This window comes from Falco punctatus (genome assembly GCF_963210335.1).
Source record: "Falco punctatus genome assembly, chromosome: 3".
Taxonomy (NCBI): Eukaryota; Metazoa; Chordata; class Aves; order Falconiformes; family Falconidae; genus Falco; species Falco punctatus.
The window spans coordinates 118,561,202-118,589,181 of record NC_137582.1 but is presented as its reverse complement, the minus strand read 5'-3'; the positions used below and the strand labels follow the sequence as shown (position 1 = coordinate 118,589,181).

At 45.5% G+C, this 27,980-nt stretch overlaps 1 long non-coding RNA gene across 1 annotated transcript in view; it reads right to left on the bottom strand.

Annotated features, from left to right (window-relative positions):
• Positions 1–27,591, bottom strand: part of LOC308061682 — a 529,572-nt gene extending 501,981 nt beyond the window's left edge. Inside the window, exons 1-2 of the long non-coding RNA XR_013927318.1 lie at positions 27,071–27,591; positions 851–25,990 (exon numbers count right to left, since the gene is read on the bottom strand). This is a non-coding gene — a long non-coding RNA (uncharacterized lncRNA). The remainder of the gene's footprint in view (positions 1–850; positions 25,991–27,070) is intronic.
• Positions 27,592–27,980: the final 389 nt, after the last annotated feature.

Genomic DNA, 27,980 nt, shown 5'->3' with positions numbered 1-27,980 from the left:
CCAAGCCACCAGACCATCACATATCACTAGCTAAATTCACACCCTCGGCTCGTCACCACGTAACGTCCTACCTTTTGGAGACAGGTGACATCTCCTGGTGTGCTCCTCTGGTGGCAGGGGCCAGCACACAGCAGTGGGGTCCACTGGACAGCAGGGGCTCCTCAGGGCGCCGTCTCCCCAGGGCGGGCAGCCCAGGCCTGGTCAGTCCGGCAGTGGCTGCCACAGGGAGCTTGGCTCCAGGCCTCAAGCTTTCAGGGAAGGGCCGCCCCACCCCGCCATCAGCTGCGCCAGCAGGGTGCAGCAGGGATGGCGGCTCCCCCGCAGAAGGGTGCTGAGGGGACCGCAGTGCCAGCAGGCTCGTGCTTCAGTGCCAGGGCCTGTCCCACATCACTCTGAGGTGCGGCAGCATGGCTCAGCGCCAGCTCCGTGGTCATCCCAGAGCAAGGCTGCATCAGCGAGTCCTGAGCCATTTCAAACCTAGAGCACAAGCCAGTGCCAGATCCATCCCAGAGAAGGCAAACAGCCTCCGTCAAAACCCCAGGGCAGCTGACATGGCGGCGGTCAAGGCAGAGCTGGACCCAGGGTCCTGCCGAGCTGAGCTGAGCTCCAGCCACAGGCAGAGAGGTCTGGGTAATGACTAATTACAACCATCAGCACCTCCAGGGCAGCCCACCTGTTGTGCTCTGCTCATAAGTGCTTCCAAATAGGCTCCAGCTGTGCAGGGAAGTGCTACCGGCTGCAGGGTGCTCTCCTGGGTGCAGACAGCAGCCCCTCAGGGCTGGGGGAGTAGGGCAGGACCCCTTCTGTTGCCTTGCTGGAACTAGGCTACGCTTTGATAGAGTGATAAAACCTAAAACTCTGCTGCAGACAGAAACTGCATAGATAACAGAAACATTAACACCTGAGAAAGAGCAAAGGGCAGGAGCTCAGCACCGGGCACTTGGAGAAGGAGCAGTTAGTACGGATGTAGATGAGCTCAACAAGAATATAAATAAGGAGCCTTCTGACCAGGACCTGCCAACTGCTAAAAGAAAACAAACTAGGGTAAAGTAATTGTGGTAGTAGGAGATCAGCAGCTTCCAACTCAAATGGCCCCCACCCCGAAGAGGGTGCTGGAAAATGTCTGCAAAGTAGCTGAAATTAATAGCAAATTACAAAGTCATACAACACCAGGAAATGTGACAAAAATTTGAGAATCTGCTTCAGAAGGGACTTTGGGAAGACTTTGTAATGCTTGCTTATGCTGTAGAGCGATGATTTGGTTTCGCTCTCTGTTACTAAAGGTCCTGGAGCTGACACAGCTCTGCTGTGGTCCCTGGGAGCTATGACAAAGGAGGCCAGTACAGGTGGGTTAATGGGGCAGAAGCAGCTGCTTGTGATGTTATCAGTGATGGAAAACTGCTGCAGCCAACGACTTCACCCAAGCTTATTCTGCTCCCTTAGAAAGGCACAACAAAGCCTTTTCTGTTCTACTTCTCAATTAGAACTGAGATTTATTATTTGTAGATATTGCTAATCCAGTTTTTGAACTCACTGTAGAAGGCATAGGCATAAGGAAGCTCATAAAACACAAATTACATGGACGTTACAAGCAGGATCAAGTGGGGAGAGATGACACTGTATCTGTTTGAGTTTTTCCCACCTGATTTTGTTTCAGGCTGCCCTGCTTGCTTTGGTGCTGGCTTCAATAGTGCTTTTCTCCTGATGTACCTAAACTAGTACTGGGACTCTGCTGCTGACGTTTAGTTCCGTGAACGCTGCAGAACTGTTGTAGAAGCTTCTGGCAAATTTTAACACATGGCATTTTTCCTTTTTCTTCCTTCTGCACTTTTAGGGCACTCAGCCACACTTTATTTGTGATTCTAAGGCTAATAAAGTAGAAATATTGCCAGCTGCTGGTGATGGAAATGGAGGCCCTCACATAGTCACAAGGGTCCCAGGTGTTTCAAGCAAACATCAAACCAAAGTCAAGAGTCAGATGATAAAGTTGATTGTTGGCACCTGGGCAGCCCTGGTTTCACCTGCCAGAGAAGAGGGGCAGCTTTCTGAGGAGAATTGGAAAAGAGAGCAGCAATTAAGTTGCACTTGGTTGAAGCTGTCAGTGAGAGCTGAAGCAAGGTGTTCAGCCTTGACACTGTTTGGGCTCTGATCTTTTTAAATGAAGAAAGAAGGCTGGGCTGGGGGAGAGGGGAAGGAGGAGCAGAAAGAAAGGAGAATAAAAGAAGAGTGGAAGCTAATCCCAAGTACTGTGAAAAGGTCATGTGCTTCGATATGAGTAATTAATTTTCTTAGAGCAATGTTGAAAAGGTTAACCTGATTTATGGAATGCAATTTAATTTAAAATGTGTTGTGTACCTTGTTAAAAGGGTCCCATTATAGCTGCTAATTCTGTGGACTGACACACGCGCTATGGTCTAATAACCTGGTGTGAGGGGGAATATGTGCCAGTCAGTAATTAGACATGGCCTATTGAAATTTGAGGGGCAAGGAAAAGGGGTAGAGATGTTGAAAGATCAACTGTTTTCTTTGTATCCAGATCCCTTAGTGTCCTCTTTCAATAACCTGTACTGTGAAGTACCCAGTGATTCATTTCGAGTCAGGTTTGCACTGGAAGTGGTTTATCGTGATGCTCTGAGACAGGAGTAAAAATGCAAGATGTTTACAGATCAGCCCACTTTGCTCCTTGACCTTGGTTCTGTTAATTTTTCTAGCAAAAACTAAAGTAAAATCCACCATCCACCCTCAATGAGTTGGTAAACAGTGGGCAATGGGATGACAAAATTGTGCTAGTGGTGTGTAGATCTTAGTAATAACTTACATACTACATGTTGCATGGAGTGGGGATCCTCAGCTGGAAGGACTTGTCTGAATTTCCAGCCTGGAAATTTTTGTTCTAGTTCACTTGTTCAACTGCTTATTCTTCCTGGACTCTGTAGTATCCCCATTACTCCCAGCCCCTGGGGAGCATGAGTGGCATCCCCCAGGGACCCGCCACTGTGCCTGCTGGAGCAGCCTTGTACTCTGCTCCTCAACAGTGGGTAACGCAAAAACATCCCATCACGGTGCAGCCCTGAAGCCACTCACTACCCAAGCTGCAGTGAAATATGTTTAGTTTCCTCTAATACCATTTTACTTTCTGTCAGCCTCGAACATCAGCAGGCAATGTTACTCCCTTTGTGTTTTGTAGCCACTTTTTAGTGAGCAATTAATGCAGTGCACATAAATGCAAAGTGACTAATAGCTGTGGGGGCATTCCTCCTGCATGCGGTACACAGTGTTCCCCATTGTTCCCACTAACAATGAGCCTGTGCTCAGTTTGATACACTTAAGATTAATGCAGGAACAATTGTAAACCAAAGAACTGGCTGACAGGATACATACTCTTACAAGGAGCAGAATAAATTAATTAATGCAGCTCCGAGCTACCTCTTGTTTCTATAGTGTGTTGATAAATGGCTGCCAAAACTGTGTGGCTACAAATGGTAGCTTTCAAGTGGTAGCCCCAGCTGCACGGAGCGAGGAACCATGTTGTTTTGTTTGGAGGCTGTCTGGCCCCAGTGCAGCAGTGTCCTGGTGAGCAGGAGGGAGGAGATCTGCAGCCAAAATATGCTTGCCATTGCAGTTCATCAGGAAGCCAGAAAATACGTCCTGTATTCAAAATGGAGTTTGCCATCAAAAATGGGAGGTGTTTGCAATGTCAAATAGTTAGTTAGATGTGTGCAGATGGCTTTCCAAATTATTGTAGACTGTAAGTACTGAGCAATTGCTACGTGACAGGCACTGTATCTGCTTCCTTCCTGGTACCTTCTTATGCACCATTTGTCAGCGGTGTTTGAGGAAAACAAACTGAGATGTACTCAAGAAGGTTTATTTGATGATAAGCACGGCATTCTTTTTCCTTTTGCTGACAAAAAGAACACGTGTGTATCAGGCTTTCGTAAGAAATTTTTTTGAAGTGCTGTCCTACTGGAGAAATGAAGCAAGCTTTTCTGTTCAGCAGCATTGAGTGGTCAGAGGCAAGAGCAGCCTATATTTATATTAAACTTTCAGATTCCTATTGCTGTGACAGTGAGTATTGAAATTTTTTTTACACTTTTAGCCACCAAAGGATAAAAAAATCTTGTCTGAAGGGGCAAGGATGGTAAAAGAAACTACTACCTGTTTCTTGAATAACTTCAACTATCCTCATGTTCACTTCTGCAAACAAAGCTTCCAACCTTTACCTAGAACTGCTTTGTATTACCATCACCAAATTAGCTCAGCAAGCTTCATCTTGTGATAACTTCATTATGTTATATTGACTTCTTGGGGAGCTGAAAGGAATATAATGGCAATTTAACATAATGAATAACTGGATGAGGAAGCCAGGCCAGTGAAATGGCCGTTCCCTCCTCTACCCTTACCCAGTCAAATCACTGTCATACATTTAATTTTCTGCTGTGTGTGTTAGTCTCTTATCAAGCAGTTTACCCAAAGAGGATTCCTCCTCAGAGGAGTACACAATAATTAGCATTGGATGAGAAAAAAATACTGTTTATATTATCAGAATATTAAAGGGGCAATTGTAATTTTGCAGCTGCAAGGAACACTTAAAGCAAATTACCTCGATTAACAGAATAAGAATCAGGGAACTGCTTTAAATCTGATGTCTTGAAAAGACATTCAGATAGGATGCTTGATATCTGTTTGTCATTGGGGGCTTAATATTTACTTCTGTAGATGAGACTTGGTCATGCTCTATTACAATTCATAGGTTTGTGTTTTATGCACCAAAATGCTTTGATTTATAGGATATAAGTTCTTTTCCTTGGCAAATTCCTTTTATGTTGTCATAAACGTGGTCAGTGATGCTTATCTCATGATATTAATGTGCATCATTTAATTATATTGTCTTGCTCAAGAAGTGCACTTAGTTTGAAGGAAACTACAAATTGTTAACTTCTGGTAAATGCACACGCTTCTTGCTAGCGAGCTGTGATGGTTCCTTCTGCAGACAGCAATAGGATAGACATCTGGGAAGGATCACGTATTACTGTTGGGTAAGCGACAACTCAGCTCCTTTCAATCTCTGCTTTGTGTCAAGAGTCCCAGCTTCAGTTCTCCTGGCCATCAGTTTGTGCTTGCATTCTCATTCCCTGTTCTGTGGCTTCTCCTTACCACCACAGACACCCACTGAAAATACGTAACATCCTGCTCCGAGGAAACCCAAGCTGGCGGCCTTGCATGGTGCATGCACTGCTGCAGAGCGCTGGTGCTGCCCCGCTCACCCTGCCCTCCTGCCTGGCGCCCAAGGAACCAGAGGGGTACTTGTGGGGTTTTATTTCCTTCTTTTTTTTCAGGTCAGGGTGATATGATTCCCTATTGATTACTTGATCTATGTAATTACAATCAAAACTACAGGGATTTCAAGCTTGATTGACCGCAAATTAGAAATCTATTGGTTTGGTTGGACTCCTAATGACTCGATTTAGGAGAGAACATGGCTTGGGTCTGCTTTTTCTCTGCAGGTTTCACTTTGGGTAACTGAAGATTCAAGAGGAAAGGTTTGCAAAGAAAGGCACTCATCTGCTCCTCAGAGCAGGCTGCTTGTGGGGGGTTAGCTCCTTCATCGCTGACCACAGCTGTGCCTGTTATCAGTGTGCACGACTGGCATCCTGCTTTTGTGACCCCTCTACCGTAGCATGGTGTCTACTGCCAAGGAGCTGCACCAAGGAGATACGTGGCTGAAAGACCCTCTCCTGACTCCATTCTCAATCTGGGATCTCTGGCATCCATCCTCCTCACTGGTCGTCCCCTCACCCAGCGCATGAGCTCCCCTGGTACGTGAGCAGGCAGTGGGTTTCCCTTCCCATCATGGTGCTGGGCATAGCAGGACCTGTCAAGGCAGAGCCCCTGCCTTGCCTGGGGAAGTCAGAAGTGCTTGGATCAGGGAGAGAGGAATGAATCTCAGCCATACCCCCAGCCTAGGAGGCCCAGGGGATGACCAGCGGTGCATAGGCTTGCTTTCAGAAAAAATCTAGGGCCTGGAGTTTGTCTGTCTCCCCCCTTGGAAGCTGAGCATCAGCAGGCAGGGAAAGGACCTTTTTCTTTTTTTTTTAAATAGGTTTTCATTTAAAAGATGGCAGAGCCAGCAGATTAGTGCCTTGACTATATAGGTTTCCTAAAGATAAGGCAGAGAAATTGATTTCAATTACCAAAGTGGATAGACAGGCTGCTGTACGCTCTCCAGAGGATTGTTAACCCTTGAGAGGCAAGAAGTAAAAACCAGGAAGCAGTTTTCAAACCTCAAGCCATTTCCTTAGGAGCAGCTGTGCCTCTCACAGAGCATAAATCCTCACAAAGGGAGAGAGCTAAAGAAAGGAGGTTTATTTAAGGATGTACAATGATCCTTGTGATACTCTGGGATTTCAGCAAGCTTTCAGATCCTTCAGTGAGGCTCAGGAGGCCAAGGGTTAAAGTGGCTGGAGGGATTAAAGGATTTGGTGCCTTTCAAGCACCACATTCACCTTTTCCAAAAGCAGCCTGGCTGCTGGAAAGTTTCCCTGCAAGGCTCCAGGGCTGTGTAGCACAAGGCTGAGCAGTGCTGGGACTGGGAGCAAGTTCCCGAGGGGATGGTGGGCTCCTGCTGGGGTACCCCTCAGCATGCTCTGCTGCTGGGCCTTGCCATCACTCCAGGCACAGCCCCAGACTGCAGCTTGCTTGTAATGAGAAGCTGGGGGCCATGTGGGTTGCAATCCTGGGCCCCAGGTGATCTAGGAACAGTGCACAAGGTGCTGCATGTGTGCAGCTGCGGGAAAGCCCAGCTTTCTGTGTAAGGCTTAGCCTGGCATGAGCTAACGCGGCGGAGAGAACAGAGCCTGGTGCCTACAGTGGAAGATCAGCCTCTCTGAAAAGTCACACCCAGGACATGCAAGGGACATTGGGCTTTGTTACAGTTTGTCCTATCCCTCACCTCCCAGCATTTATGGCACAGGGTGAGGGCTGTGGGAGCAAAGGAGCAGCTTCACCTTCAGGACTGGAAGCCAGAGGTGGCCCAGGGGCATAGGCAAAGGAGAGGCTGTGCAGAGGGGGAACAGCACCTGTGGGACCCAGGGCAGTGGGAAACTGGGTCCTCTGTGTGCTGCTGGCGGGGAGGGAACAGCCTTTGGCAGCAGTCGGGGTGCGGGGGGGACAGAGCTTCCAGCATGTGGGCCATGGTGGATGCAGGAGACCGATGGGACCGGGCAGTGTGTGCGAGGGAGGTGGCCTTGGCAGGCAGGGGCAGAGGCAGGCAGCTGGGTGTTTCCTTGGCATATGTGGGGAGACCACTTCTACCCTTTCATCCTCAGACCTCTCCCATCTGCTGTTCCTGCATTTACACACCCAGCAATTTCTGAAATGTCTCTGTAACTGTGTCCACAGGGTGCCTGCTTCCCTTCCCTCCTCGAATTCAATTCTCCATTTTTTGCAGCTTCACTGCTGCTTGATAATGGGTACCTTGCAATAGATTTTTCCGCTATTCACTTGCTGGGTCTCTTTTGTCCTACCACAGGGAAATTTGCCCCTTTAGGTCTCACAGTAGGCTTCTCAGCTGGATTTCACATAGGCTTTTATTGCCAGCAGCATCTGCTCTCCTCTCCGATTACTCCAGCACATTTCTTTGATAATATGCCTTCCTGGGTTCACCAGCAGCTTCTGCCTCTTGCTACACTCCTGTGCAGACCTGGCCCTGCTGCCTCCAGGTATTTTGGTGAGGGGTTTCACCGTAGTCAGACATCTTACGTTGCACACTGTCATTTCTGAACAGGAGGAGTTCAGTGGTACTGCACTGCAAGGCCAGCAGTGTGATAAGCATATTTAAGCAATCATAGAAAAACACAGCGTATAAATAAGACTTTGTTTCAGGCCATGGGATATATTTTGTTCCTGAAAGCAGCTCAGCAACTGCAATTTTTGTATCCTTTCAAATACAATTATTTCAGAGACATCCTGTGACTTGTATTTTGCATTAGTGGTAATGTGGACAGGGCCTGTCCTCTGTGTGCACAGCATCCTTTTTCCCCCCCTTTTGCATTTCTCAAAGCTCTGCATGCTCCCAGGACAGAGGATGCTCCTGCCGTGCCTGTGCAGCACAGCTGCTTCCAGGTGTGGCCTCTGGCACTGTTCCTGCGGCAGGCTCCCAGGGAGGCTGCACAATGGCAAATAGTATTTCTGGAGACGCTTGGTGATTTATTTTTTTCCCCCTAGTGAAAAATGGTTTCTGACATACTGGAAATGTTAGCAAAAATACACTTAGATACAGAAATGTTTAGGTTTTATTGTGTCTCAAACTCAAAACAAGAATGTTTTCCATTCCCAGCGGTGTTTTCTGCAAGGAAAACCTGATCATTTCCTTTCCAGCAGTTCAGTTATTTTCCATCTTACTCTGTGGACGATTCCTGGCTTTTCAGACACAAATCTCCTGCTTGAATGCTGAGGGAAAGAGTGACAAAAAATTCATCAATGTTATATACCCTCATACTTACCTAGGTTTACCCACCTCTGCTCTTTGCTGGGGAACACGCTAGGACCTGAGTGATATTGTAGTGTACTTCCTGGAAGTGCCAGAGGTAGATATTGCCAAGACAGAGATGCTTTGAGAGAGCTAATTGGGTAAAACTGGATTTCATTCATAACCCAGGATTTCCAATGCACTTGCAGATTTTTTTCTCCTTTCCTCCTAGCTGCTGGCATCATTAATGCCTGGATTTAAGATGACAGAGCTTTAATTGTACAGGACAAAGGCGCCTGTTCACTGCTTCACTGATCTATTCCAGTTCATAAATTATAGCAGAAACAAAACTCTTTAGCAATGCTGACAATTAAGTAACATCCTGATAAACATCCCCTTTTGTTTTATTTAAATGAAAATGCCTTTATTTCCACAGAGTTGTATCTTGTAACAATAAGATTCACTGTCCCTGAAGCTTGGTTAATTAAACACAGTATTTGCAATCTACCAAAACAAGCTGTTTTATGCAAGCTGATAACAGGGTTTCTATTTCATAATGTGAACAATTGGGTTATGCAAATGCCAGGATTTTAAGCCCCTGTGATCTGTTTTTGTCGCCTTATTATCTGTTTCTGTCTGCAAACTCCAAATATAGACATCCCAATTAAAGCAGCTAAATGCCATTAAATCCAACTAAAGATGTTTTTATCAGTTAAAAAACTTCCCCGATTTAATTAAATATGGTTTGAAATTGGCCTTTCTTGACCCAAACTCCACTTCCACACTTCCATCTGTTTGATTTAATTCTTCCACTAGTTTCACCATGGTTTTCGCTCCTTGGTACAGCTTGTGAGCCCTTTAGAGATATGGTGAGAGACCATCACTCCGCCAAGATTATGCCCACCTGTTGGCATGTGCATTTACACAGACCTTCTTGCTCCAGATGATTCAGTGAGCCTCACTGGGTGATTTGGTAGAGGAACAGCACTTGAATGTGATAGATTAAACAACCTGCCCAGGCTCCTAGAAGTGATGATACTCATGGAAACTCATCCTGCAGAGCTGGTCTGATTTCCATTATAGTGAGTGTCATGTGTGTGCTGTGTCACACCATGTGTTGAGCCCATCTCATAACTGCAGATTAGAAGCAAGAAGAAAATGTTACCATGGACTAAAAGGGAATAATCACAGGGCTGTTCTCCAGAGGCATCCTGGCTTCTGGTGTGCCCTCAGAGGTATGCACTCACTGAAGATCCTGCAGCTCAGCTCACTCTCTGGGAGGGGGCTGATGTGCTAGCCTGACTAAACACATCTGCAAGCTCACGGTGGAGCTGTATTGTGCACACCAGGGCAAAATGTGGGAGTCTTTTTTGTTGTTATTGTTCCTTCGTGGACCAAATGTTGCTAAGAGAGGGATATCTTCCCCTCCTCTGGTCATTGTCTGCCACAGTCCCCGCAGAAGGGATGGAGGAGGCTCTTCCTTCTCTGCCTTGTGACTTTGAGCTTCTTAGCCCAGAAGATGAGGTAGAAAGCCAGTCCCTTTTAATAGCCTCACTGGAGATGAGGGGTATAAAGGCTTCCTGAGTGCTCTTGTGATGAAATTGGTGGATGCCTCTCAAGTCCTTTTTCCCTGGGAGGATGTAACAGATCACCCCAGCTACATGCAAAGCTTTGCACTGCTTCTAAAGTGCAGTAATTTAACTTTATATCAGCCATATTTGCAGCAGCTGTCAGTCACCACGACAACAATATTAACACTCTTGATATCTGTTGTGAGCAACAGAGAGTGTAATATTCTTGAGGGAAGAAGAAGCAATTGCTTGAGCAGTTGCTTCCAACCCAAATGACTATTGAACTGGGAGAGGCTCAAGCTGTATTTTAAACATACAAGAAAAGGCTTGCTTTTAGAGTACAAAATTACTTGAATTAACTTTAGGCTGACAAGAGGAAGCAAAAGGAATCGTTGGAATAAATATGTGTGAAACAGGAAGATTAGGAGGACAGGTTCTGAAATCTCATGCAAATGCAAACATTCTGTTTCAAGGCACTGACTCTGTAATGGCAGATTTACATTTCTTTAAACTTGGAGTGAGGGGAAGAAGGATGGTTAAAAGGGGTTTTGCTAGCTTTGTGGTTCTTGTCCTCTTTAGTTAAATAGAAACCAGTTACTCAGAGAATACTAAGGGTAGTTCCTAGTCTGTATTTTCTCTAAGAATTAAAGCATTGGAAATAAGCATACTGGGTTTCAGATACTGGAGTTTGTCTCTTCATCCATTTCCTTTTTTTAGGAAAAACAAGCCAGCATTATCTCTCTCAATATTTAGTTTCTTTAATTGTTTCCAACCTCCCTCCTTCCCCTTCAGAGATACCCCTACATTAAGATAAGGCATTGATTGTCTACACTGGGAGAATGCATCCTAGTTAATTAGTTCATTAATCCTTTTTTTGCACAAGATTGATGACTTACTAAGCTATGGTTAATTACAGAGTTTATTACTTTGAAAATAAAATTAAAGAAAAACTCCACATCTTCAGCTGATTCTGCTCTCTGCTACTCTGAAATTTCTGGCATTCCTGTGTACCAGGCATCTGTATGCTGTTCTTTTGCACTCTGTTCTTCACTGAAACCCAGTTTTGGGCTGTGCAGCTTTACACCTCTGTGGACTGGTTGAGAAGACACGCTTGTGACCTTGTAGCTGACGGTGTTTTATTCAGGCCCAGAGCTGGAAATCCACCAAAACTTCAGCAGCCTACCTACCTTAGAAGGTGTTGCAGTCATAAGGCCTCACTGAGTACCAAAGCAGGGGCATCACCTCTGGCCAGAGGCTCAGGGGAGGCTTCAGGGGAGCCTGATCTGTTGGATAAAGAAGAATTTGAGAGGAGGGGGCACTGAGCACCAGCTAAGTGAGCCAAGGCATCTTGTGTGTACTCAGTATATGCTTTATGTTGTGGCTCCCTGTTCCTGAAAATGTGACCTGCCAGCACAGTGGACTGAGCACCTTGTGCTCTTTGACAGCATACAGTGGAGATGAATAATGGAGACGTGGGAATAACTTGTGGGCTCATTCATCACCCAAGAGCTGATACCGGTGGAAAAATGCCCTAGCCTGTATCTAATGAGCCAGTCAGATCAGAACTGAGAGCAGGATGGTGGTGACCACTGCTTCTGCGGCACCAACCACATTTTGGTGGAGGAGCTGTGAGACTGGAACCTGGAAGTGCGGCTGAATGCAATATGCTAGTGAGGGTGTTAATGCCTCGCTGCCAAGGGACCCCACAGCAACCGTTAACCATATTATCAGCTGTGTTTTCAACTCTAAAATAGAAGGTTTAGATGCTAAAATTAACACAAAGCAGGCTGAAATGAAGGCAAGTGTGATGTGGATCTTGTAACTCTGAAGTGTGAGAGAATGGAAAGCAGGCTGCTTCACTGCTGATTTGCTTTCCTCTTGTGCAGCTCCTGCAATTGCCTGTTATGTGACATTTGCACCCCAGCAGTGCTGGTTTAGTGGAAAATTAAAAAATAATCAAACACTTGTAACCTGATCCGTTTGCATGGGAGAACCTGCAACCCAGCAGGGCTGGCTGCCAACAGACCAGAGAGGAGGGAGGCAGAGGGAAAAGTCAGGATTTGATGGCGGATTTCTCTCCTGACATGGTGTTTCTGAAGCAGTGGTCTCTCCAGGCCATGTATGGGGTTGAGACAAAGGACAGGCTGTGAAGCCACCAATTTTCAAGCAATATGTGAAACAAGCCAAGGGGCCAAAGTTGCAGTGGCCCATATTTTTCTCATTGTAAGTATTCCAGGCGGTGGAGAAGCTATGAAGGAGATGCTGGAGCCTGCAAAGCTTTCCTTTGGATCCCCTGCTTTGTTTCACCGTCAGGACCACAATTAGCCGTGAATCCCACTTCTGCCTTGTGAAAATGTCAGCTTCCCTGATATTCCTGAGAGAAAATGTTTTCAAGAAAAACACAGATGTTAAAGCAATTCTTCCATCTTTTCTCCCTTCCAGTTTTTCAAGCTACTAGCATTGTCCTTTTGGGAATGTACTTATGATCCATGAACATCTGTCAGTTTGCTGCAAACAATTCCCAACCTTTAGCTGAATGGCCTCCTTTCTATTTCTTTATTTTTTCCCAGCAGCCTTCCTGGTTGCAGTGGGTATATTTTAAGATGACTGGCACCAGCACAGGTGCCCACAGGCAGAAGCTGACTGACATTTTGCCTTGATACATGAAACAAGTGCTCATGGCTTGTTTTCTACCTCCAGAGGAAGCAATTTGGAGAAAAAGAAATTAAAAGGCATTAGGATAGGAGCAGAAATAGCTCCAACAGCAACTCATGAGAGTGAATTACAGAATACGAAAGTTACGGAAATGTCAGTAAGTGAGCATTAGAGTAAAAGTTTGAGTGCGTCTGCTTGCTGTGCCCTGCTCCAGCACAGAGGTTATTGCATGAATTACCACCGCACGTGTCCTTTTCAGTGTTTCAGAGGGAGTTGCAGTGCCTGTCAGGGGAGGAATCCCCACCTGAGCGCTGTGCCAGGCACCAGTGCTGCTGCAGCTGCCATACCACCAGCTCCCAAGGGCATTGCTTGTTTGGCTCAGCACAGGGCGAGTGCTTCTGATGTGAGTGGGCACTCAGTGCTCAGCTAACCTCATTGGGCCTACTGGAGGAATGTCCCATCTTCATCTTTCGGTAAATATAATTTGAAATTTCCATCTACAGGCTCCAAAATCAATTTAAGTTTTTATCTTGTAGGGGCCAGGGACCACCACCTTTTCTGCCTGTGCTACACCGTATCGTTCAGCATGACCCAGCAGGTCTCCATGTCCTTCAGAGAGTTAGCAGGAGGTCACAGGGGACAATCTTCCACCATCTCCTCTGGCTTGGGTATTCAAAGGAGTGCTGTGTTCAAGCCAAGGGTATCAGGTCCTGGTTTCCAACTGTGAAGCCAGAAGCCTCTGGGGGGTTTTGGATGCTTTCCAGCTGCCACCTGCTTTCCCTCTACTGTGTATCGTTTGTCCCTACTGAAAAATAGCTCAGCTGCGTGGCTTTTGTTCTTGATTTTACAAAGAGTATTGTTGTTGTTTTATTTTATTTTCCAGAAACATTTGCATTCAGGGATAAAGTGCCATTCACGCAGAAAGATTTAGTCCTTCTTCATAAAGTTATATATTACAAGTGAAAGGGGAACAAGCATGGGCTGGCAGCAGCAAATTGAATTAGCTCATCAGCACACCACACAAAATAAGATAAATATTGTACAGAAATATAATTGAAGCTGTATTATTCTCCTTTTTGGGGGTATTTGTCAAAGTGAGCTGCAAGTTGCAAATTAAAATAGCTGTTGATTCTAAAGTTATTTTAAAGTATTGTCTACATTCAGATCCTTTGCAACAACTATCTCAAAGTGGCACCAAGCAGCCAAATCCTTATTTGTATCAGGTTCAGGGAGATAACGAATTTCCAGTTTCTCTCCACAGTTTGTGGACGTTCGAATGACACTTTTTAAATAGTGATTTCTTCCTCTGAGGAGAAATGGGAGTAAAGATGGGATCAGAAGGGCAGTAGGTTTGTGCTGTTGTGTTGTTGACTTGTGCATCCCGGTTAGAGCCGGGAGGGCCCTGGGCCATGCAGCACGTCTGCTGCATTGGGATGAGGAGATAGACGGCAGCCCTGGTCCCCATGCAGCAGCAATGCGTGCTGCGCCCTCCCAGCTGGGCTCCCCGCTGAATGATCTGCGCTGAAACAGAAGGGAAAATGCTGCTTTTGGTTCACACTCAAGGAGGAGCATTCTTGATCAAAATTCTCCCCATCACCCTTTGATTAGCATACACCTGCTGGATTATTGCTTTAATTTAAACGAGGTCAAGGCAGGAGAGCACTAAGTCACCATTAAACTTTAACCAGTGTGATGCTACCTGCAATTTACTAGCTTCTGCTCCCCAGTGATTAGCTGGAGCTGTGAATAGAAAATACATCACGGGGTTTGAAAATAATTTTTATAGTACGGTACAGCAGTGGTAGGACAAGCCTCGCAGCCACGAGCTATCAAACTGAAAGGAATGGAGTTCAAATGGCAGTGTCATGATGGAACTGGAAAGGAGCTACCGGCAGGCAGCAGAAATAGCCCGGACCCTTCCGAACGGGGGCTATGTAGCCCATGTGCTGTTGCAGCCATTTCTCTGATTTGACCTGTGCTATTGCTCAGAACTTGCACTGACGTTTCAGTGCAGGTCTTACATATTTTGTAGTGACAATTTTCCACTGGTTCTCTGGAATTTACGTGCTCACTTTCCCTTTAACCAAAAAAAAAACCAAAACAACACAATTTAATTATATTGTAATTTTATAGCCATCCCATTCTCATATTTACTTTTAAAAACTGATTTAACACCAGAAAAACCTTCTTGCTGGACTAAACTTGCCAGCAGCCTTGCGAATACATTGCTGCATCACAGAGTTTAACTCGTCAGCAAAAGACCCTTTCAGCTCTTCAGATTTACACTGTTCAGTTTCCTTCTCCTTAATGCAAACTTTTGAGGCCTGGTTCATCAAGCACGAATTTTTACTCCATGGAAAAAAAATCATAATCTTCAACTAAACCCTGTATATATCCCTGGCCCAGGACCCCTTCCACCTCCAGCCCTCAGTTCCATGCACATCCTCTAAGTCTCTTGAAATCATCTTCTTCTGTGATTAACCAGGATTCAATGGAGCATTCATCCAATTGTTGATGAGCTAAGGACTAATGAGCTAATTAAAGAGACTTCATTGTCTCAACAAAGTAGATCAATACCTTATTACTGTTTTCACAAGAAAAAAAAAAAAAAAAAACAGGAAAAAAGGTGAGGCCAGAAACCCTATTTCTGTAGGACTGTTCTTTGATACCGGGGGCACGGAGGCAGACCTGATGTGCACAGACCTCCAAACAAAGTGATGGAGAGGAGGAGGTGGCGCATTGCGAGCCCTGTCCCTCCTGCACCCATGGGAAGAGGCTGGGGAGTGGGGTGAGGGGAGTTTGTCCATGACATTGACATTAACTTGATAATTTTCTAATTATGGTCAAGCCTCCCCTACAGACAGGAATAGGCAAGGAGTGGCAGATGTGGGTGGGAGGAATTTATCAAACCAGTAGAGACCACTGGCCCAAGTTTTCTGACTTTTATTTTCTTTTTCTTGCAGTACTGACCAGACCCAAAGCAAGCAGGAACCAAACTCCTCCTGTGCCGAAACAACTGGGTGACGCACTTCTCATTAGTGTGGAGGAGTAAAGCAATAATTTTGTTTTGACTCCTACTGCTTAGCTCGATAACCTGTAATACAAGTTGCCATCTGCCTGGCAGCCATCGGCAAACAGCGTCCACATGAAAAGCACAAGCTGGCTGGAAACGTAGCCTAGAGAGAGCGTCTGCTCCCTGCCACAGCACCGGCCAGCGTGGCCCTTGGCAAGTCTCATCCCCTCTGTCTCCCTCTGTCACTCAGCCTCTGTGCACCACAGCGTCCATATTCTGTCCCTCCAGCAGTACCAGCACCATGCAGCAGCTGAGGAAGCCATCCCTATCGCTTCTAAAGTCATAAGGGTCTAATTCTGATCTCAGCCGCACCAGTGCACATCAAGTTCATCATCAGTCCACACACATCTTCAGGCCAGCCTATCTGCAATCTAAGCAGAGCAGCTCTGTTTTCCTTTCCTAAAGGAAAGGCTTTCATCTTAGCATCAAATAATTTTTTCCACAGTGGAATTACACTTTTACATTCCTGCTAAACTTTTCCACTGTAGCAAGAGGGCAAATATCCCATCAAATAATGTTGACCATTCTTTTTACAAGTCTGCACTGAGGACAAATACCTGGAAAGGTTGCCCAGCTGTTTTCCCATGCAGTGTGCAGCCTGTCCGAGTCTGGATGGATTACGATGTGCTGGCACAATGTTCCTGCCTTGCCTGTGCTTGTGGCAGAGGAGACTTGGGGACAGTTTTGGGGGGACTGCTTTTGTTTTGCAAAATAAACAGAAAACAGCCCTTATGACTACAAAAGAAAAACCAAAATGCATAAAAAAATCCATTCGCTGCAGCATTTGAGCCATTCTCCATGGGTCCTTGGAGTCTCTTACTGTTTGAGTTAAGGCTCCTTATATAAAGTTTATGGGTCCCATCGGGGTGTTTTTAGTAGATTACATTCAAACCAACTCATGCAACACGGGTATGAAGCAGTCAGTAAATCAGCTAGCTTAGCTCGTAAGCTTGTACATGGCTTTCACAATGGGTCTCAGTGCTGGTATAATACCTCTTATTATTAGCTGACATCTGGTAAACAAAGATTCTGCTTCTGATACACATTGCTGGTGCTTTTATAGCCTCAACATACGCGCAGTGCTTGGGAAAACTGCCACTTTAATAAGGAGCTGAAGATTTGTCCACAAAATGGTCAAAGCATGCCTAACAGTAATAAAGACACACTGCCTTTTCACTGGCTGCTCGGGTGACTTGGCCCTCTGACGTTCAGAGAGGTCAAACTCGACAGGAGACGGCATCGGGATGTCTTAGATGTGCTGTATCTCTTGCAACCATATGGCAGGTATCCTGGTTAGTGATATTTATGCTTCCAGATTATATGTTTTAAGATCTCTCCAGCTTTCTTAGCTCCATAAATTCCACCAATCTAGATTATTTGGTTCATAGGGAGGATAGGCTTATGTAGATTCCATAAAATCTGGAGTGGGAAAGCTTGACAAGCCACAGGCACCTGAAAATTATCTGGTCCTCCTGGCCAGAAACAAGACAGAGACTTCACTTTCTGGGGTTTTAGTACGGAGACATCTATCTCTGCCAGTCACTTAGACAACGACACCTTCTTGTTTTCAAACAGATGCCTCCAATCTGAATTTCACTCACATACGTGTGTTTATTATTCTCAGCAGCATGCTTTGATTTGAGCACCAGGACTCCAAGCAACTTATGTCTTACACATCACTCTAACAATGTTCCTGTTCCTATCCAAAAGCAAGCAGGAATGGGAATCTGCCATCTGTATGAAACGCATTTAATTTGAAGAAACAAAAATAATTTCTCTGATATGTGGCAACAGTAGATATGTGATTTGCAAGGAAAGTCATCACCAAATAATTCTTCTAGTGGCAGTTTATTTAAATCAACTGCATACTGATTTATTTGCTGTGCTCTAATTACTGAGGGAGAAATGACTGAAAGTCTGGTATTAGCAAAATCCCTTGACTTATAATTACCACCATTCGTATGGTTTGTGTTTCACAGTGCACCACAACACGATCTCCGCCGCTACAGATGAGAACTTCAGCATTTAATTAAGGGTAGATAAAACTGGTATCTTTGCCATTTTCCATTCCAGTTCTCACACAAAGCCGGCTTAGGAGAGGCAGGAGAGTGTATGCTGAATATTACCTCTGAAAAGCTAAGAAGACCTGACACAAAGCTATTCTCTTTTGTTTCTTCTTTCCCCGCCCCCCCCCCCCCCCCCTAATTTATATGGCAAGAACTGTATTTCCTTGGTAAATCCAGCACGTCAGATGAAGATGCCCACACATCAGGGCTGGCAACAGCTCTCAAACAAAGCACCATCAGCCGTGTGCTGGTGGCAGCAGGAGGAGCTGGGACTGGCGCCCACCCAGCACTCCTGGGTGGTGGGGTCCTGCCCTGCTCAGGAAGCTTGGGGCCAGCGCCCCGTCCCCCGCCACCCTGCGACGCCCCAGGGTGCCCTCCCTGCATCACTCCGAGAAAAACACAATATTCTTTGTTGTTCTGGAGCCTGAAACATCTTTCCTTTCTTAAGAAGTTAGCAATTTGAAAGATGCAGGCCTCGGGAACAGAAAAAGCTGAATATTTCTACATTTTAAAATGTTTTTGAAGTTCTGAATTTTTAGAAGTAAAACCCTGAAATGTTCAGTGACAAGCCTTTTCTGTGGGGAAGAATCTGTCTGAATAGACAGTTCTGAGCAACCCTGTAATTGCCATGAAGTAAATAAACAGATCTTGCTTATCAGTATCTGCAATAAATTTTGAGAAAAATAACATTTTAAGATACAGAAGCATATCTGTTTTTTGATAAACACCTCTACAAGTGGCACATTCCCCCTCCCTTGGGATCTGTCCTTCCCTGCTCATTATGTTCTGTATTCATCATCAGAGAGTCGCATCTTCTCATAATTTAGATAGTGCAGCTGATAGTTTTATGTATGGCATAGTTGCAAATGGAAGTTCTGCTTTGATTTCCATTATGCATTACCTTGTCTGACTCCCTTTTATTGTGCAGTGGAGTAAATGACCTCCCAGATATTCAGGTTCAGATGTGGATGTGATGGTAAATTTTTCCATCCAGTGATAAAATAGTATAATAAAAAAATCACTTTCTTCTGCTAATATCTGAGCTCCTTTTGGCTGTCACATCAGCATTATGACTAGATTGTATTTTGTAATATATAAGCATGGAAATCAAACGATGTATGCTGGTTTATCTTGTTGCAAAATAACGTAGCATAGGCAAGAAAAAAAAATCAGTATATGAGTTGTTCTGCTTTTATTACTATCAGTTTTACATGAACTTGACAGATGATTGTTGGTATCAAATTTGTCGAGTATAGCATTTAATTAAATATCCTTCCTCTTAGCAGTATTAAACATCACCTTGAATAAAATTCCTTGCCTCAGATTCAGGCTTGGGAAGGTATTATCAGAAAGGAATAGATCCTTAATTGTGTAGAGTCACATTGGTGTGAAGGCTGCTCCTGCTCCCTTACCTGAGCACTATCGATTTGCAGCCAGAGACGGCTGCTCCAAGCCCAGGCTTAGTCTCACTGCTATGTAGTCCAGAATATTAACTGTCATGTTTGTTAGAACACACGTAGATGGAGAAAACTTATCTCCCATCCTGGAGCCAAATGCCCAGAAGACTCATCAGCGCCAGTCTGACTCCAGAGCACTTGTGGCAATCATCCGCTCAGCCCTCCAGCCACAGACTGGGGACAGCACACCAGGACAGGGGTGGCCGCACCAAGTCAGACTGTCAGCTGCCACCTAGCACACTCTCTGGTCCCTCACAGGGGCTGGCATCAATACTTTGGGCATACAGAGGAGAAGAACGGTGTGCTGTGGTGCCACTCTCCTGGGAGCAGGGCTGGAGCCCAGGGCCGTGTAGAGAGCAGGAGAGCTCAGCAGGGCTGTGGGGCAAGGCAATCGCTTGTGGGGCTGGCAGGACAGCTGTCTTCGCTACGCCTGGGTGAATTCATCAGTGTATGTGGTATTTCTCTATGTCTTTCGAGGGCTAATTAATTAAGGGACCTGATGCCTGAGCTTTGTATTAGTGTATAAACTGCATATAAGTTACTCTGTGAATGCTGCCTGAGAACCCTTGATGCTACATTAGGCAGCCCAGCATTTTGTTATTACATCAGATAAATGTTATCATGTTCATCTATTGTAGAAATTTATCCAGCTTACACTGCAACTGAGAAACATTAGTTCTTTAAACTCAAGTAATCTTTCTTTAGAAAACAACCACCCAATTACTAACATTACTTATTGGATTGGTTGCTTTCTCTATTAAATGGGACACAGTGCCAATCAAATCAGATAATTCAGCCACAAAATCAATGGCACCACATTTACTCAATCAAATACATTGCTTAGTAAATTATATCCATATGAAATTAAATAGATGAATGTACTAGCTGCACACTGGAACTGGGCTTCATAACTTTGGCACATGCAGGTTAAAAATAAGGAAATCGATGAGCAAGAGAGAATGTATTTGACATCAGTCACTGCTTTTAATACATTCATTTCTTCACTAGATTAATCAACTATTGATCATACTTCAGCTTTCCGAGAAGCCAAGCATGTGATCACTGTGTGCTGAACTCTCTCCATCAAAAACCTCTGGGCATAGAGATTGAACGTCCTGCCCAGCCTCTCGCAGAAGGCTGGAGTGCCATACGGACCAAAGATGCAACTCTGAAATAGCATAGCCTGGTCCCAGCTGCCCCGTGGGCTGGAGCTGTGCCTGGCTTAAGCCTGGTTTATTTGACCAGATTTTTGCTTGGCCTTTCAGGTGGCTCTGGCAGCCTGTGCAGAGCTCTCTGCAGCAAGTAGGAGTGCACTTAATTAATGGCAGTGATACTAGGCTCCCTGTCCGGCTGGGTTTCCCATGCCTAGGCTTGGCCCAGCACCCACCCTGTCTGTGACCAATGTAGAGCCAGGGTGACAGATCCGCTGCTTAGATCTGCTCTTTGCTTTCTTAACGTCACAGCGGGGGTTTCCATGCGGTGTGCATGCTCTGAGAGCAGTCAGCTTCAGTCCTTCCCCAGTATGAATGGAGACTTGATCCTTGCCTTTTCCACTCCAAAGTGAAGTGTTAAGAAACCATTTCAATGAAAAATTAAAGTGCCTTGCACATACGGAGAGAGCAAGAAATGATCATTTATTTGTAGAAAAGCGACAATTTCCAGTCTCAGCTTTGTGAAGGATCTGATTTACACCAGAACTGCTTATCTTTATGCCATTGCTAACCTCTAGCTTCCCTTTCTCAGCACTGTGCCAATAACACAGCTGTTGTTGTCTCCAATAAAAGAAAAAAAAGAGGGGAGGGGGAGGAAAAAAATATTATAAAAATACATTGTAAGATACCAAAATAGAAATCATCCAAGTGGTGTGTCCTACTTTAGAACACACTGATGCAAGTAAGCAGAGAGTAAGTGCTTCAGACTGGTAACTGGAGTTGGCTTGTAAGAAGCATATAACCCTTCTTTGCCCTGAAATCAATTCTACAAGTCTTAGGATTGCCTAGGTTTGAGTAGAAGATAAAATTAATTAGCAAAGCAAGAGACAATCCTCAAGCTGGTTTGTCTGACCCAGTATATTACATGTCAACAATGGCTTTATCTGCCCAACAAAAAGGGACACGCTTCCTGCTGGAGGTTATCACAGGTGATGTGACAGGCACAATTGTTTCCATTTCAAGATTCTGCAAGACAGAAGCAGACAGGTTATTGAAACTGATTTTCCTGCTAACACATGCCTGCCAGTCAAGTGAATTAGTAAATACTGGGCTCTGGTCGCATCCTGAACTTATATTAAAACCATAGATGAATTAGAGCAGCCTTGTTGCTCTCTCTCCTAGCTCCTCATCCATCCGTGCTCCACACTGACCCAGATTCCTGCGGCAAAAATTCATGTCCAAGATGTTACCCATCTCCAGCTCAGCCACACAAAGCCAGTTTTAAACCAGTTCAGGGAAGTTACCTGGCAAAGGGGACTGTCCCCGTGCATTTTTACAGACAGCACCATGAGTCATGGCATGACCAGTAAGTAAGGCTCATGCTGACTTGTAGGCTACCAGCAAGTGCTTGCATACAAAGACTTTCACTCTCTAGCATCTTACCAAGATTCAGACTCATGGGCAAGCCAGCATGGCTCTCTAGTCTCATGTTAGTGAAATGATTCGATGGAGAATCTGCAGTAATTACACAGGTGGAGGGGCCCTGCCTGCGATTTCCATTCATTAATCTCAGCACTCTGACACAGCAGCCTCACATCGATTTGCTATCAGACCGTTCATCAATAACCTGGTCACACCAAAGCCCATGTAAAAAGACCATTAAAATTAACACAGATAGATCTTTAATAATCACAGCTACTCTTTGAAGAAACAAAGCATCTTTCTTTCCAAGTGCAGAGACAATAAACTAGAACAATCAGTTTCTTGATTTCAGTTTTCCTATAGATATGTTTTGATTGTGAGAAAAGCTTCCCATGCAGACGTACAGGACAGGTAGATTCTGGGTAAGTGACCTGAGCCCTTTTCTATGACCTAGAGGTGGGCTGTCAGGGGGTGAGACGACTCTATGAAGACATTTCTCATAATGAAAAGATGAGGTTGAAATTCCACACTGGAGACAATCTGAGATATACATGCGATAGGAACTTCTCTGCAAGATATAATCCTTACTTGACTAGGTGTAAGAATCACCAAAAATGTGCAGATGGGATGTCAGAGCAGACCCCATACCCCAAGGTGTCCCAGTTTGTTCAGATGCTGTGGCTCACCCTGGCAGTGTTCAGCCCAGTCTTGTGCCCTGCATGGGGTCACATCCCAGAGTACGTCACTACAGCCAAGAAAATGGTTTCAAAAAATGGAGCAGGCTCATTTCTTTTTCCCCCTCTGGCAGCTTGCTTCAGTATATCTCCCTGTTCATTGACTAACTGTCCCCTTGTGTTAGGTATAAGCAGCCTCCCATACTTTACAGATTGCATTTTATCTTCCAAGATTGTTTGCTCGTTTGTGCTTTATCGACACATAAGTCATAAACTTTAATGGTCAAAGAGACTACACCTAAAACCAAAGACTACAGAGCAGAGCTGCAGATATCCAGCCTGAGGAGTGCTGTGAAGAAGCCCTGGCTTTGTGTTGCCGCCAGCCTGAGGCGCGGGGCACTGGTACCCATGAGTCAGCCACTGCGATGCTCAGAAAATCCCCATGAAGCCAAATGCTTCTACCGCAGAACTGCTGAACGAGAAGCTTGGGAAGGCTGGAGCCTGAGGCCCAGACCTCTGAGGTTGAGAGGATTTATCTTCCACTTTACAAAGAGAAATGCCCAAATTCACAGCAAGACTGTGAGGGAGGGAGAGGAGAACACAAGGGAGGAGGGCAGGTATCTGTTTCCAAAGCACCTGTGTCTCAGGAAGTGGCATGAGGAGCATATGAGTAATTAAACAGTGATTAAACTTGACGTAAAAGCTTCCAGTGTGGCTTGAATCCCAATTTCAGGTGCAGAGCTTTGCATGGCATGGATGCACACAGCCAGCCAGCGTGGTGGGTAGCAGTGACCGTGACTGTTCCCACATCATCTCCGGTAGGAGTGACAGATATCACACAAGGATTTCTCTCCACAAGAAGGTGCAGAAAGAGAAAATCCCCTCCGTCAAGCCAGAGGTCTCCTCTACTTCAAAGGATCTCCTTTATCTCAACTCCAGATCCCAGGAAGCTAACTGAGACAGCAGCCTGAGGACAAGGAAGGGGTGGTCTCCGAGGACTTCAGTGGCCTTTGAGTTAGGTCCTTGGTGTCCTGATGTGGTGGCAAAGTCAAGCCTTTCATTAGCTGCAGATTCCAGGAGCAGATGTAATTAATGCTCAGGGCCATGCCCTGCTCCTCAGAGCTCCATACCTGCCGCCAGTTTGCCGTTATGCCACCCATCCCTAGCAGTATTTCATTATTCCAGAGAGGAATGCAGGAAGGCTCCAGAGTACAGAGTACTTAGCAAAGCACCGGGCCATGTGTGCAGGTGTGTGTATGTACACAGGGATTAGTATGTACATCCTCACTTAAGCAATCTCATTTGTAAATCTGAACAGAGCTTAAGGAGCACAATTCTGCAGAGAGAACTTCTTAGCTAATTGCCACAGTTTTGTTCAATTGACTCTTTGGCAGAATGCCCTGTGCTTATCAAAACAATTAAAAGCCCAAATACCCTCTGTTGGTATGTAGATTTGTTACATGAATTGGGGCAAAAATGTCACCAGGCAGCTCTGGTGGCTTTCTCTGAACATTCCCCCTACTTCCCCAGTGGGTGAAGACTGAAATAGGAATATAAGATAACTTATAGACCAATATTTAGCATCACTATTGGAAATTAAAAAAAAACAACCCCAAAAAACATGCTAATATACAGTGATCTTTAAGGGACAAAGACATGGGTGTTCTGTTTGGTTTAAGCATTCTTGTTGCCGTAAGCAACATACAAATTTTTTCTTTGGTTAGTACTATTCAAATTATTTTAGTTCAGTCATTTAAAATAAAACTTCCTTCTGCCAATTTAAGTGACTGAATAAAAGCATCTTGGTTTCCAGAGCTGAGGATCGCATCAGATTCAATGAGAACTGCAGTTGTTTAAGTTACACCAGGCGGTTACACGAGGAGCCTGGCTCCGGATTTGGATTTAAACACTGTCCTCAGGCACAGGGGCTGCAAAATGTGAGCCACCCTCTTGGCCCAACTCAACTACTCGCCATAAATTGTGGGCACCGGGGAAAGACAAAGAGGCTGAGTACCAGAACAGATCCAGGATTGCTTGAAGGGCTAAGAGCTTCTTAGGCACAGAACAAAGATAATTCCCTTAAAATGCAGCTATGGTCTCTTGCTGATTATTAGGATTTGGTAAAAAGCAACTTTTTTACGTTAGCTGCTTTCATTTGTGCTGCGTAGAGTGCATTGCTTCATTCTGCTGCCTTTAATTATCAAACTGTCATGCTTTTAAATAAAAAAATAGCCAAGTAGAAATAACCATTCTGGCCTTTGGGCTGGATGCTTCAGGACCGCAGCGGGGTTTTGCAGAGGCTGTTTGCCCACCGGTCGCAGGAGGTTTGGTGGCTCTCAGCAGCCTGGGCAGGCACAGCAGTGTAAGCAGAGGGGCTGCGCGGGCTCCAGCACATGTCCTGGTGGGAAAAGCGAGCTGGCAGGTACTGCCACCCCTCCGCTCCGCACCTTGCGACCTTTCTGCTCACGAGTGGGAACCCCAGTGCTGTCACCCCTCATGTTCAGGGCTCCGCAGCACCAGTGCAGAGCCCCCTGGTCCCCAGGCAGCCTCCTGCTTCGCCTCTGCAGTAATCCAGCAGCACGAAGCAATAACCGGTGATGGATAACCTCCAAGGTGCTTCACTGGCAGCTTTTACAATGCTTAATGAGGTAAACTAATTGTAAATTGTGGCAAAATGGGAAACTTAATGACACTTCAGCTCTTGAAAGGAATTTAAATACCGAGGAATTTGCTAATATTTCTAGGTGTTGGGAAGTAGCGGGGAAGCCCCGGCATTCATGCAGGTGGGCTTGCTGGTCTCCCGCGAGCCTCACCATGCTCCTACGCACATGCCTGATTGCCTCACACATGGACTCAGTCCCTGCTGGAAAACAGATGCAAAAACATTTGCTCTTTATTTTGGTGACTACAAAAGCTCTGAGGCTCTAGGACAGGAGCAAGCAAACAGCTGCCTGTGACGGGGTCAGAAGCCCCTCGCCCAACCCTGTTTGTAAACCCTCCAGCCTGTCTGGTTCATAACCCTACTTGTCCTGGCTCATGGTCCCGACATAGGACCAGAAGTGCAACCAAAATGGGAAGCATCTTGGCATCTGGCCGATTCCAAGAAATAGGAGCTTTTTCTCACTTTATCGCTTATGTTGAAATTTAACTGGCTGCCTGTCAAATTGCTGAATGAGAATAAAATTACAGCTAAGAATTCTGAAATCCTGGAACAAATTCATGTCATATGTTACTGCTGAAACACTACTACCCCTCAGTTACACATCACTGTGCTACCAAGTCTGTGAGACATGTGCAAACTTTTCATATTGTATAATATGAAATATTCATACTAGCTTTGCAGCAGATGTCAATGGCTGCACCAGTTCCTCTGCTCCAGGTTCATTCCTCTGCTCCAGTGAAATTTCTTTCTCTTTCCACAAAATCCATGAAAGCTGCAGATGCTGTGATCCTGGAAACAAGCAATAACATTCCCTGGCATTTCAATTCAGAGCTAAGTTTGCTTTCTGTCTTTATTTTAGGTGTCTGAAGTTCGGTAGAGGTAGTTCTGAGATGTCACCTGGCCAATACAAATGGTCAGCACTAGGAAAGGGCTTCCAAGCCTGGCCAGAGTGGGAATGCTTCTCCCTTTCCACTGGGGATGTCCTGGCTCTTCAGGAGGCTGCAGCAGCTCACATCAGCCCCTGATAGGAACTTGCCCTTTTAAGCTACAGACCCTGACAAAAGAAAGAGGGATTGCAGGAGTCTTCGGTACATTGAGGCAGGACTCTGCTTTAGCCCATTCCTTTACGCAGCTTGACGAAACCTCTGCGTGCCAGCTGAGGATGGGTATTTCTGGAGCTGTGTATGTGCAGCTGACCAGGGCCAACATCAGAGCCATGTAGAGATTTTCCAGCTGCTTTCCTACTTGAGTGGAAATTTAGGCTGACTTCAGCGAGCTGATGCAGAATCTCTCCCCATCCTCTGATAGACTTAGTAAGTTTTGCACATTCAAATATTGACCTTTCATAAATCCTTCTCAGCCTCCCACTGAGGCTGCTGCTGTTGGGAGTGAAAGCAAGAGTTGGCAGGACATGAGCAAGCTGAATATCATTCTCCTTAAACAGCTCTGAGATGTTCAGGGGCATAAAACCTTTAAGAGCTCCAAACGGCATTTTTCAATATGCTGCCTCCCTCCCAAAAGGTCAGATGGGAGTTAAACTGGAGGCTCCTCTTCCCTCCATCTTAATCAGCCATTGCACACACTTATCAGATTCCACTCCTGTCTCCCGACTCTGATGAAATTGATAACCTGATCAGAATTCTCCCAGAGCTTCACTGATGGAAGATCAACATGAGACAGAGCAGGGCTATGCCAGGCAGGAGAGATGTGTGGGAGGGCAGGTACGCACCATGCCAGCAGCTCCCCAGCTGCCTCTGACCCTGCCTGGCAGAGCACTCAGGGCTGAGCTGCAATTCCTTTCTGTTCTGAGAACAGCTCTGCTTTCCTGTTCCTCTAAGGCTCTCCGTGCCTCCCTCCCTCCCTTCCCACCTGAGAACAGCTCAGCTTTGCCGCTTCTTCTCCTGTCGCAGAGCCCTGGGGGTCCAGGATGGTCTGTCTTTGAAGGGAGAGCAGAGGTGGCTTATACCATGGGACAGAGAAAGCCACAGGGCTAAGAGGAACAGGAAAAGCAAGAGGAGTAGACGAAATGGGAACAGGAAAACAGTGATGAAAATGGAGGAGGAGGCTGTGAACACAAGGAGCTTGGCACCAGAGAGAAGGAAGATTTTGGAGCTAGAGCATGAAGCCCATTGAAGCAAGGGGAGATGTCCTGACTGCGGGTCCACAGCGTTGCTATGGCTTAACTTCCAGAGGATGAAAGGTGCATTCACAATCCATCCCTCTGCAAGAAATGCTGCTGATGCCTCCTTGCTCAGGGAAGTCCTTCATTCCAGAAGGCTGAAAGTCACGGCTTTGACATTCCATTCACAGCTCGATTTCCACCCCAAACACAGCATCTCTCCCAGCATCTAAAATGAAACCACCTTAAAAAAAAAAAAAAAAAAAAAAAAAAAAAAAAACCACATGAATTAATGAAACCTTTAAATTAAAAATAAAGCACATCACAAAACCAGCATGTGACTGAGCTATGACAAGGTGGGAAAGGTACAAGGCACTCCAGAAAGTTCACGCTTCACTCCCACCAGTTTTGCAAAAGGAGAGATGATGAGAAGGAAGGCAGTGAGATTCATTTGAACTGTGCATCACCCTGTTTCCCCTCAAGCCATAAGCTGCATCTAGAAAGCAAGGGCAATAGCTCCAGCTGCCAGACATCCTCAAAGAAAGTCAAGTCATTGCAAGAGCCATGTAAAGTTTGGATGCTTCAGCTGGTTCAGTGCTCGAAAGTTTCTGCCTTTGCTTTATTTGCCTCCTGTACCTGCTCTGATCCTATCCTATTCCA